The sequence below is a fragment of the Plectropomus leopardus genome, chromosome 22 (assembly GCF_026936395.1).
Source record: "Plectropomus leopardus strain MGB_pleo_1.0 chromosome 22, ASM2693639v1, whole genome shotgun sequence".
Taxonomy (NCBI): domain Eukaryota; kingdom Metazoa; phylum Chordata; class Actinopteri; order Perciformes; family Serranidae; genus Plectropomus; species Plectropomus leopardus.
Window position 1 is genome coordinate 4630491 of NC_142197.1, and position 12015 is coordinate 4642505.

Sequence of the window (12015 nt, forward strand, 5' to 3'; positions counted from 1 at the left end):
CTAATATGTTGTGAATTTATAACGACACAGACACCTCTAATAAATTCTTAATGGCCTCTCTAATGTGTTGTGTGTGTGTGTGTGCGGTGTGTGTGCGTAATAGGTTTTAAATGGATGAGATTGCACTTGTACCATAGCCTACTGGCTATTGAACCGCTATGCTAGCTGACACACATCAGCGCTAATGAGAGAGGCTAAGAGACAGAGAGAGAAAAATCACAGTAGTTATTGTTTGTGACTCTTTGGGTTTGTTTGCCCCCTTCTTCATACTCACTCATAAGTGTTTTTACTATTAATATTGTACATTTCATGCAGTTTTATCGTTCTCTGTCAGACAAAAGACTGTAAGCCCAGAGCTAGCAGCTGGTTAGCTTAGCATACTGGAAAATTAGTGGAAACAATAAGCCTGAAAACCCACCTTCCTTTAATTTGAAATAACTTTAAGCCATAATAAAATGTAAACAGATGAGTTGTTAAAACATTCACAGCCACAAATGTTTAAATTAGCTCTTAAAAAAACAAAAAAACAAAATGGGCTGTACACGAATATTTTTCCTCTAAATTTGGGCATTTTAACATGTGGGTCGACTCGCCAGCCTCTAGTGGCCATTAGAGGAACTGCAGTTTCCCAGCACTGGCCTCATTTTACCATCCTGGAGGTTGCTGCTTGAAAATTACACCCTAATTTTGATCCCACCTTCAGTTCAAATCTGTGATTAGTCGATTGTTTCTTTAACTAGTGTAGGCAGCGATCAATGAGCCTGACTCCAGACCCATTTGAATCACTGAGCTAAATGGTCTGCAACCAAGCAAGACTGGATTGGCATGTTGATTGGGTGTTGTTCCAAACTCTCGGGTTGAGTAAGGCACCTGAGGACGAAACTCTCGATTTACGAGTCGATCTGCATTCCAGACTGAGACTGCATGTGTTGTTGTTTTAAACAAGCAAATTTACTCACAGAGAGTCTGGGCTCAAAATTAGAGAGCGCAGACATCCAAAGGGAGCTCAAAATAGATCAAAAGAATGCAACCAGTAATATTTTAATTATTCTTTGTATAGAAAAACAAAATAAGTAAGTGTGTTGCAGTTAAATGTTGCACCAGAGTTCAGATTTCTTTGGAGCCAGTTTTGGTGGTTGGTGATCAGGATTCCCCCTCAGTTTCTCCACATGGAGGTATTACAGGCAACTGTGGGGGAAACCCCGGGGCTGACCCAGAACACACTGGTGGGATTTCATATCCCATCTGGCCTGGGAGTGCCTCAGGATCCCCCAGGAGGAGCTCAGGGAAGCATCAAGGGAGAAAGCCATCTGGGAGTTTTCACTGAGCGTGCCACCACGACTCTGACTGGGCTGAGCGGTAGAAACTGTGCACTGATGGATAATACTGCTGCAGTTTGTTAGAGATATTCTAACTTCTGGTATAACGAGTATGCCAAATTAAAATAAATAAGTAAAAAATTGTTTGATTGTTGTCAGATAATATCAATTCCGTGTACCATTGGGACAAAGGTTCGGTCACAAAAACGAGTCAGTTACAGGGCGTTGATGTTGTCTAATAAAGGCTAAAATGGCAAAAATAATCTTCCATAATGTCTGATAAGATAAAATGATAAAATAGACATTTTATGATATCTTAAAATATGACATTTATATTATAAATATGATATTTGGCCGAAACTTTAACTTGAAGCAAATATACAAAATTGACATTTGGTGCAGCGCTATTGTCAGCAAGTTATCTAAAGTCTTTAGTTTGGCAATGTCTCCCACATACATGTGTAAAAAAAGAAAGAAAAACTGTTTTTTTGTGGACGAAAGTGTCATTGGGGTTTGGTTTGCGCCCTGTTTTCCACCTAAATAAACTGTACTCTGCGTGAGTGTGTTCACTTTCACTGTACATCCTGAAAATCTGCAGACTGAAAAGATTGAATGGATTTTACGGCTGAGAGGACGAAGAAATGAGAGAGGCTCGAGAAAGAAGAGAGGGAGGAAAGGTGTGTGTGTGTGTGTGTGTGTGTGTGTGTGTGTGTGTGTGTGTAATGAGGCCTGACTTGGTTAATACCTCAAGGCGAGGTTTGCTTTCTGGTGCCACAACACACACACACACACACACACACACACACACACACACACACACACTGAAGGCGAGGTAATTTTTTTAAATGGCAGTAGTGAAATACAATTACAGCGCTGAATGAAAACTGTCAATCAACCAGTGACGGGCTTCGTTTACAGTTTGAGGAAACTCATAACGTCACAGGTTTTCTGCCTCGTGAATAGAACAAATTGAAACTTTTATTCCATTTTTGGAAACAGCTGTTTTTATCCGACACCATGTGCTCACGGAGGGAAAGGCTTTAAATGTGATGGATATCAGCGTTCGCGGACAGACTGCAGCGTGATGTGGGAACAGGTGCATTCACTGTGAAATATCACGCTGGGAGAGGTGGGGGTCTGCATCCAGTGTTTATTTAACTTAACGTAACCATGGCAACGATACTGATACTTCACGCCAAGTCCATCAGGTGACTTTTCTCAGGTTTCTGCAGATGTTTCATCACTGCTCTTCTCTCCTATGTGTTGACTGGCTCACTCATAGCAGGAACAAGATAAAGACAAACACCTGATAAGCAGCTCTTAGTGTTCAACACTCACTCCTCCTCTGTCTGTCATGTGATTGATTTCTATCAAAAACATGGTGAAAAAAAGCAATGAACACCATGGCAAGAAATGTCCTGCAATTTGCAAGAAATTGGTAGATATAGAACTATATTTATAATTATTGTAATTGTATGTTTAATATATTTTACAGAAATATTATTATTATTCAGGTTTTTTTTTTTTTAATTGTTATATTTTTATTTCTTGGATATTTTTTTCTTGTCATTTACTCATTAATTATTATTATTATTATTTTTTAAATTTATTTGTGTTTTTCAGTTATTTTTCAGTCTTTTTTTCTTGTGATTGATTTCTTGATTATTCCTGGGTCATTTCTTATGTTGCTTATTACTTTCCTCCCATTTCTTTATAAATAAATAAAACCAATTTACCCAGCTTTTTAAAGGGTTAAACTAAATAACCTCCTTATAGAAAAACCATCTTGGATGGAAAATGCATCGTCACAAAGCTGAAAACAGGGCATTTTTTAAGAGACACATGGTTCTCATAGGACAGCCACACTACAAACATACAATGATCCTATAGACCATGATGCATCACTATACATTTAGACATACACATAAATGCAGCAGTAATATTAATCCAAGAACCTCATAGAATAGAAAAACATTTTGCTGCAACATACTGACTTTTACATTTGTAAGTTTTTAAATGCCAGACTTTAACTTGTAGTGACATATTTTCACATTTTTACTTGAGAAAAAGCTCTGAGTCGAGGTGAGAACCAGAAAAAAAGACATAATCACTGAAATGGATTTAACAATGGAAACTTTCAGGGTGTCTCTTGCTCAGTGCAATCACAGAAAGCATTCAGTGTTGCAATCACATGAAAAGTGACAAAAGTATTTTGTAAGAATAATTTAAAAGAGAGTGTGAGAGAGTTATAACAGCTCAGATTTTCCTTTATTATGTGTCTTTTTAAGGAGAGAAGATGACCGTAAGTGCCGTCATGGTGCAGTCTGAATAGGTGGGCTTTTATCCTGCGACGTTTAACACTGTGAGTGATGGATGATGTACTCAGACCTTCCATTTAAGTGTAAGTACAGCAGGGTAGAAATATTCTGTTACAAGTAAAGTAATAAAGTAATAGCATCAAAATTACTCAAGGTTAAAGTAAAAATTAATCATTATGAAGAAGGTAAAACTTGATTAATCCTTGCATTACAGTGGTTGAAGAGTCAGTAGTAATAGGATGAATAAGTTTTAAAATAAAACATAATAAAAAAATATATTTTATTTATTTTTTTCATCATTTTTTTTGATGTTTTTTGTTTGTTTTTGTTTTTTTTTTGTTTTTGTCTTGTCTTGTTTTGTCTCTTGAGGGAGTGGACAGGATGGGTATAGTTTAGCATTATTACGATAGCTGTTTTTTAAAATGTATTTATTTAGATACTGCCCTTGTCTTCTAAATCTGAATATGATTTATCCTGTTGTTTCCCTTTTGTGTAAAACTGATATAAATAAAAAAATAATAAATTGAAGAAAACAGAGATTAAATAATATATAAAAATAAAACATCTGTAAACCCTTCATATACTTTTCACTTATACAATTATTTAGCTTCCACATGACCCTAAAGACTAATTTAGTAGTTAGGAAAAATGCCACAACATATGTTCAGATTAATTTGAAGTCTCTTTTTAATTTTCTATTTTTAAGCATATATTTATTGAGGTTAGAGAGCAGTAAACAAGTACAATTTAAAAAAAAAAAAAATACCAACAGCAAATGCACAAACAAACCACAGCAGCAAAAAATAAAAAATAAAATAAAATAAAATAAAATAACCAACAAAAAACATAAAAACAGTAAACAGGACATTGGTGGTATGACCCCCACATACATTATCACACGAGTTGCAGGTTATTGACATATGATTAATTTCTTGATATCTGATGTGGTCAAATCAGGCAAAATAACATTTCTATTAATATTAAAGTCAGAACATCTTGAAAAGTGAGGAAAAACAATAACATTGTGTTTATTGACTTGTGAGACCAAGTTGGTCCCTGTTTTAATATCCAATATACGCACAGATTCACAGTGTAAAAATATATATTTAATGTGGAAGAGATTTAATAAAGTACAGTTGTGCACTCAAATGCAATGAAATGTCCTTTTCATGCCTCTCTCAGCCCTTAAAATATAAATAAGACTAAATAAAACAGCAATAAGAAGAAATCCCACAACATTGAACTTGTTATGAAGTTCATAGTTACTAAATACTGAATTGTTTTTAAGATGCAGTCTCTTTCTTATCAGAGTATAGTCAGTTTTTGGGCACATCTCAATTTTCTTAGAATCCAATAACAAAATATATAAAGAAAATTAATCTAATGTGCCAAAAGACTAAATATGTCTCACTTTTCAGCCAAATATTTTGATTGATTTTAAAATTTTCTTCAGATTTGTGCTAAGGTGAGCCCACTAAAATGAGACTAAAATTTGTGTTAAACTGGTTTAAAGAAGTTTTTCACCAATAATAAAAAGGATCCTCATATAAAACTAGACCGTCTCTGCAGGAAAAAGACACAAATACTTTTGAAATTGATGCCATTTGACCAGAGAAAAAAGGATGCTTTTGCTAAAAAGGGAGAAAGCCTACAACTACCAGAATGCACTGCACCACACCAGACCAATAAACACTAGTGCTGGTGGGTGACAATGCAAACCTGTCTGTGTGACTCCAGCTGGTTACAAACAATCTTGTATTACAGATAAAAGGTAAGCTTAAACATTTTTTCGAAAACATTTGAGGTGAGAAATGAGAATCTTGGTTTCATATTTGATCAGCGCTGCTCACCGTTTGATCGCCGTATTTTTTGGCCATATAGCGCCCAATTCCTGCTCACAAACTCTCTTTACAGCTAAACAGGGCACTTAAATGTGTTTCTAAAAACGTTTCAAGAGAGAAAAAGGCAGTGAAATAAAAGAATCTTGATATAAATTTGATCAGCACTGACTAATATTACTGTGGGTATCTTGATTGATACTCTTTGTGTCCGCAGTGACAGTATGGGCGGCAGGCAATACGAAATTGCGGAAGTACAATGTGTATTTCGGGCAACAGCCCCGAGAGCCAATGTTCATCTACACATATTCCCCCTACTGTTATGATACAAAGCTGGTTAAAAATTAGTGAAGTATCCCTGCTTTAAGCAACATTTTTGACACTGAAGGCCACAAACTGCTGCTGCACACACATGCATGCACACGCACACACACACACACACACACACACACACACACACACACACACACACAGTTCACTCCAGATGAGTTTCACCCCTCAAACCTGACAAATAAAACCCCCACAGCACTGTCAGGTCTTTGTGTTGTGTTTGAGTGTGTGTATGTGTGTGTGTGTGTGTGTGTTTGTGTATTTGTGGTATTTGTGGGTATCACAAACACACAAAACATGGCCGCTATTTATTTCCCCCACAGGAATCATGAAAGCTTCATCTGAGCTGCTTCACTCTGAGCTTTTGTTCACATGAGCCTGAGTGGGAGACCACAAGTATTTGTGTGTGTTTCTTGAGTATATATGTATGTGTGTGTGTGTGTGTGTGTGTGTGTGTGTGTGTGTGTGTGTGTGTGCGTGTGTGTGTGTTTTTAGCGGTCTATGTTTAGCCTGCAATTTTCATGACCAGGTGTCCTTGTTACCGTGGCAACCCGCAGAGACAAGAGGTCAGTGATGACTAAATCAGTCTCTCAGTTTCTCCCTGCTCATTTTTCATTTTGTGCATTTTATTTATTCATTTTTGGAGTTTTTGGATTAAATATTTTATCGCCGAACACGACATGCAGTTGTTCGACACTGTTTTTACAGATGCAGATGTATTTTTTATTCATATGAGCAACACAATAAAATCGAGAAACATAAAAATAAGTGAAGGTTAGAAGTGAAGAAATCCTAAGTTCTATTGATTTCCAACCAAAAAACATTTAAATATTCAGAGGAAAGATTTTAAGGTTTTAAATATGAGACTGAACCTTCCTGTGAAATGTTAACAGACTCATTTGGACGGCGCAGCAGCGGCAGGTGTGAGACAAATGGCTGCAGGTGGGCGAGAGCTGTTAGTATCTTGAGACAATTTTAATGAATATGTGTGATTTTGCAAATGGCTCCAATCCAGCACCTTAGCACAGCATTGTTCCTCTGACTACCAGTGGGAGAAATAATTAGATGCTTTACTGCAGTTAAAGTACTAATACCACAGTGTGAATACTCCACTACAAGAAGAGTCATGCACGCATAACCTTACTTAACCATTTAAAATCTGATCAAATTGGTCTGATTTATAACAAACACATGAATGAATGAATAAATAGATAAATAAGAAAGGCAGTTACCAACTTGGGAAGAAATGTCCGACAAATTTCATCATTAAAATGTGTAAAGAACAAAAAAGAAAAAAATTGAAAAAATATTTATTTAAAAAATTCATATCCAGAAAACAATATCTATAATTAATATAATTTAATTAATTTAATTTAATTTTACAGTTATGTACCAAAAATATACATAAAATGAATTTAGCATTTGTCTTTATTTTCTTTAACTTTTCTTTCTTTTTAAATTTTACTTTTTAATTTTTAATTTAAAAAAAGTATTTATTTATTACAAGTTTCTCACAGTTTTGGGCAGTCTTGTTAACTTGCCCATTGCGCAAATGTACTTCCAGCAGTTAAAGCAAATTTGCTCATTATGCAGTAAAATGTTTTTTATCTTCCTGCAGCATTAATGCGTCAGTTTCTTGCTGTTCAGGTTTTGGTTTTGCTCATTTTAACTCCTTTATATCCTGTTGTGTTGTTTAATCTACAGCAATCCATCACATTGTATTAGATCATACCAGAACAAAACGTACAAACAGTCTGTGAAAACAGCCTGTAGATTGTACTTAAGTGCATTACTTGAACGAAGGTAAAAGCAAAACAAAACCAAAAAAACAAGAAATGAATAGGTATTTATCACATGCACAGCTGTGCGCCATCAGAAAAGATTAATCCCACAGGCTGCATACGGCTGTGTTATGCACGACTTGGCTCATTTACATGAAAAAACTCCCCAAACAGTCGCACCATAAAAAGCTCAAGTGGCACCTGTTGCCATGAAACAAGGAAGAAAAGGTAGAATAATGAAGTAGAGCAGAGTCTGTTTTTATTTGTCACTCTTACTGGCAGACCATTGGGAAAAAAGAGGGAGAAAAGAATAAAACGAAACGGTTTGACCTAAAATCAAATGTCGAAGAAGGAACTGCTCCTTGTCGGCGTCTCCAGACCTTTGGGTTTCGGTGAGAAGTTTCAGCGAACACATCAGTGCATTTGAAGTGGCCAAAACACTCCACAGCAGTTTCTAACAACAGACAGAATAATAAAACCTTTAAATATTTTCACGTCTGCTGATATTTTATCTTTCGTGTTAAGGATTGTGAGAAAGATGTAACATTACAAAGTAATCTAAGAGGAGCGCGTGCTTGCATGGATTTCATTGGTCACCTCAGTTTCTTGCTCGGTGATGTTGAGTTGCAGTAAAACTTTAGGATAAACTGAAGTCCCAAACAGCTGTTTTTTATGCAGAAGACGAAACTCTTTGAAATCTGGAGCCACGTCACTGTTCTTGTGCTGCTTTCAGACACTTTTCACAGTGATTTAAACCTTTAATACCTGAGCAAACTGATTACTTTCAAAAACATGGGAATAAGGCAATCAGCAGCTGGGAAAGAAATGTTAGATTTTATTTATTATTTTTTTAAATTAATAATTGAATTTTAAGAAATAAGTAGTTGTAGAAAATTTTTTTAAAAAGCCGGGAAAAATATCCAGAGAATAAAGAAAAAATATTTTTAATTATCATAATCATATTAAACTGCTAAATTAAAAAAAAAATATATATATATATATGTATATATATATATATATATATATATATATATATATATTTATATATATATATATATATATATATATATATATATATATATATATATATATATATATATATATATATATATATATATATATATATATATATATATATATATATATATATATTAAAGCACTCTCTCAAGGTTTTTCCTTTTTTTGTTTGTTCTTTTAACTTTATTTTTCATATTGTTTTTTTTTTAAAAAGGGGGACCAGGTTCGGCCCACACACCGTAAGTTGAGTATCACTGAGGACGGGTTTCAAGGTCTTGAAGGTTAGACTAAAGACATCCAAAGTGTGTGTGTGTGTGTGTGTGTGTGTGTGTGTGTGTGTGTGTGTGGTTATTAATTAGCCCTGGGGTAAAAGTCAGATCACCTTTGTCAAAGCCTCCTGAAGAACAACATTGATTAATGTCACTGAGGGAGTCGAAACTAAATCTGTCAATGATCCCGGAGGATAAAATTCATCCAATCAGGAACTCATCAGATCTTATCGATACTGATTCATTAATGGTGTCTTCTTAACGAGACCCTCATCAGTTTATTTTAAGCTTCCATCTGTTTCCTTCAGAGCTGTGAAACCTGCCGCAGCTGTTTTACAAAGTTCACTCACTTCAAGATCATTGGTTCAGACTTTTTTTTTTTTTTTTTTAAATCAAACCTCAAAAATAAACTTTCCAGATCATGTTTTTGAAGATGTTGGATGCCCTCCATCACATCAGCCTGTCGATCAGTACTGAATCAAATCAAGCAAAAGTAATATCAGAGTAGAGAAATGTGACGCCTGCGAGAGACGACTGCTTAGCTGCTGACCACTGGGGTTTTTTTGGCACCGAAACTCTGTGTTTTTATGCCATACATTGTGGCATTTCCAATGTGGCAGCAAAACTGGATGTTCTTCAGAGACAATACAGGATTTCCAGCTGAAGCTTTCATTGCTGAATTTCTAGCCCGGATTATGGCGCCAAAACCCCAACTGTGATTTTTTTTAGCAAAACATTATGGCATTTCTAGCTGCGTTTGTAGCACCAAAATTTAGTACTTTTTAGCTAAACATTGCAGCATTTCCAGAGGCAATTGTACCACCGAAACCAGGAGTTTCTTAGAGAGCTGTTGCTGTATTTGTAGCTTCGTTTGCGGCGCCAAAACCAGGTGTTTTTTAGTGACATTGCACTGCACTTTAAGCAACAATTGTGGCATCAAAACTTGATATTTTTAAGCCCAACATGGCATTTCCAGCCTCAATTGTGCCACAAAAGCCAAGCGATTGTTACTAAAACCATCACAGCATTTCCAGCCACAACTGTTTCACCAAAACAGGGTGTTTTGGGGCAATGTTGCAGCATTCCCAGCTGCAATTGTGGCACGAAAACCAGGGAGATATCACTGCATTTGTGATTGCATTTCCTGAAAAACAATTTTTTTTCAGAGGCTATTTATCGACAAAAGCCTGGTGTTCTGTAGAAAAACATCATTGCATTTCTAGCTAGGATTGTGGCACCACAACCAGATAGTTTTCAGTGAGACATTGCTGTATTTCCAGCCACAACTGTGTCACCAAAAAAATTTTTTTTGGGGAGATATCACTGCATTTCCAGCTGCGAGTGGTTCAAAATGTAATGAAACATTATTGCATTTCCAGCCAGGATTGTGGCAACACAACCGGGTAGTTTTCAGTGCGACATTGCTGCATGTCCAGAGGCAAATGTGCCACAGAAGTGTTTTTACAAACACATTAAGGCATTTCTAGCAGAAACTGTGGCACCAAAACTAGATGTTTTTTAAGTGAGACATCACAGCATATAAATGTATTAATTTTAAGTGAGATATTGCTGCATTACACTACAGTACTTGATTAAATGTACTAGGTTACTTTGCACCACAGGGTAGCTGTAGTATTGATTGTTCTTTTGTGTTTATTACACTAAATATTTAACTTTATAGATGCATTACAGAGTGCTTCATGAAAAATACATTAAAAAGAGTCTCTAAAAATCATTAGATACTGTCGATGCAGGAGCACAGCTGTGGTGCAGCAGCAGCAGTTTCCACACTGTAATTCTGCTGGCTGAGTGGTCGTAGCATTAACTATATTACAGCAGAATTACAGCTGATGGTTTCACTGTTTCAGCCAAACAGAGAGAGACAGATGAAAATGTTTTAATGTGTCGTTCCTCTTCACATTTAATTCTTCCGCCGTATTAAATGTAATTCCACGGGAATATTAAAGCATCTCTTCTTCTTCGTGCTCTCCCTCCTCCACCTCTGCTTTCTCCACCACTTTCCCTCATGCCCGTCCTCCCTCCCTCCATCTGTCTCTCCGCAGCCAAATGCCAACTGAAATGAATATGTTAATTCAGCTGCTGGCTCGTAGCTGCGTGATCAATGAGGCTCCTGGCTGTTGGTTCAGGATCTATAGGGAGGAGGATCATTAAAACATCGGGGGAAGCAGGCCAGAGCTCCCTCATAGAAATTACATCGCTCATTACGTAGCGCACAGGTTATATTATTGGATTTATTGTAATTTAAATAAGTTTCACCATTTGTCTTTCGTTAAGCCTTCTGAAATCAGGATGAGTCATTTCCTGTCTGCGATCAGGAAACCAAACGGTGAGATGAAGACAAGAGACAGAAGAAGACGTTGGAGGAAGAGGAGGAGGAGGTAGAGATAAATGTTTGATGTTTGTCGTTTGTATCTTTTTCATCAAACTCGAGAGAAAACTCTCATCCAGAGAAAGAACAACAACAGAGAAAACAGTGGAGGAAAGTACATTTACTCTGTGGCCTCTTTAGTGCAGATTTCAAATGTAGTCAGTGTTTAATGATCATGTAAAGAAAATATCCGACAGCGACTCATTCTTGTATTTTTCATCAAACTAGGGTGAAAACGTTAATACAGAGAAACAGCTGGAGTGAAGTGGAGGCGCCTCTTGTTTACTAAATAATAATGATACTAACTTTATTTCTATAGCACCTTTAAAAACTGTTGTTTACAAAGTGCTTTGACAGACAGAACAAAGGCAGCAGCTCAGGGAGTCATAAAAATAAACATGAACACGCATGCCAAACAGAGAAAGGTCAAGAACAGTCAAACAAAATCCCAGAACAAAATGCGTATAGAAAAGGTCAACGACAATAAATAATTAAATAAAAAAAAAGAAAATAAATCAAGTAAAAGGAGTTAAAGTAATAAAATAGGCAGATCACAAAAAGGCATTAAATTAAAAAAAAATTTAGAAAATACAAGAATAAATGCAATGAAAGACATAAACAAGATGACACTACAGTTTAGTACTTTTAAACTCTTAAACTCTTTAGAGTTTAAGAGTTTTACTCTACTTAAGTAGTGCACTAAACAGAATTTGGACAGCTTGGGTTTTGCTTCCAGACTGCTTCAGGAAACTCT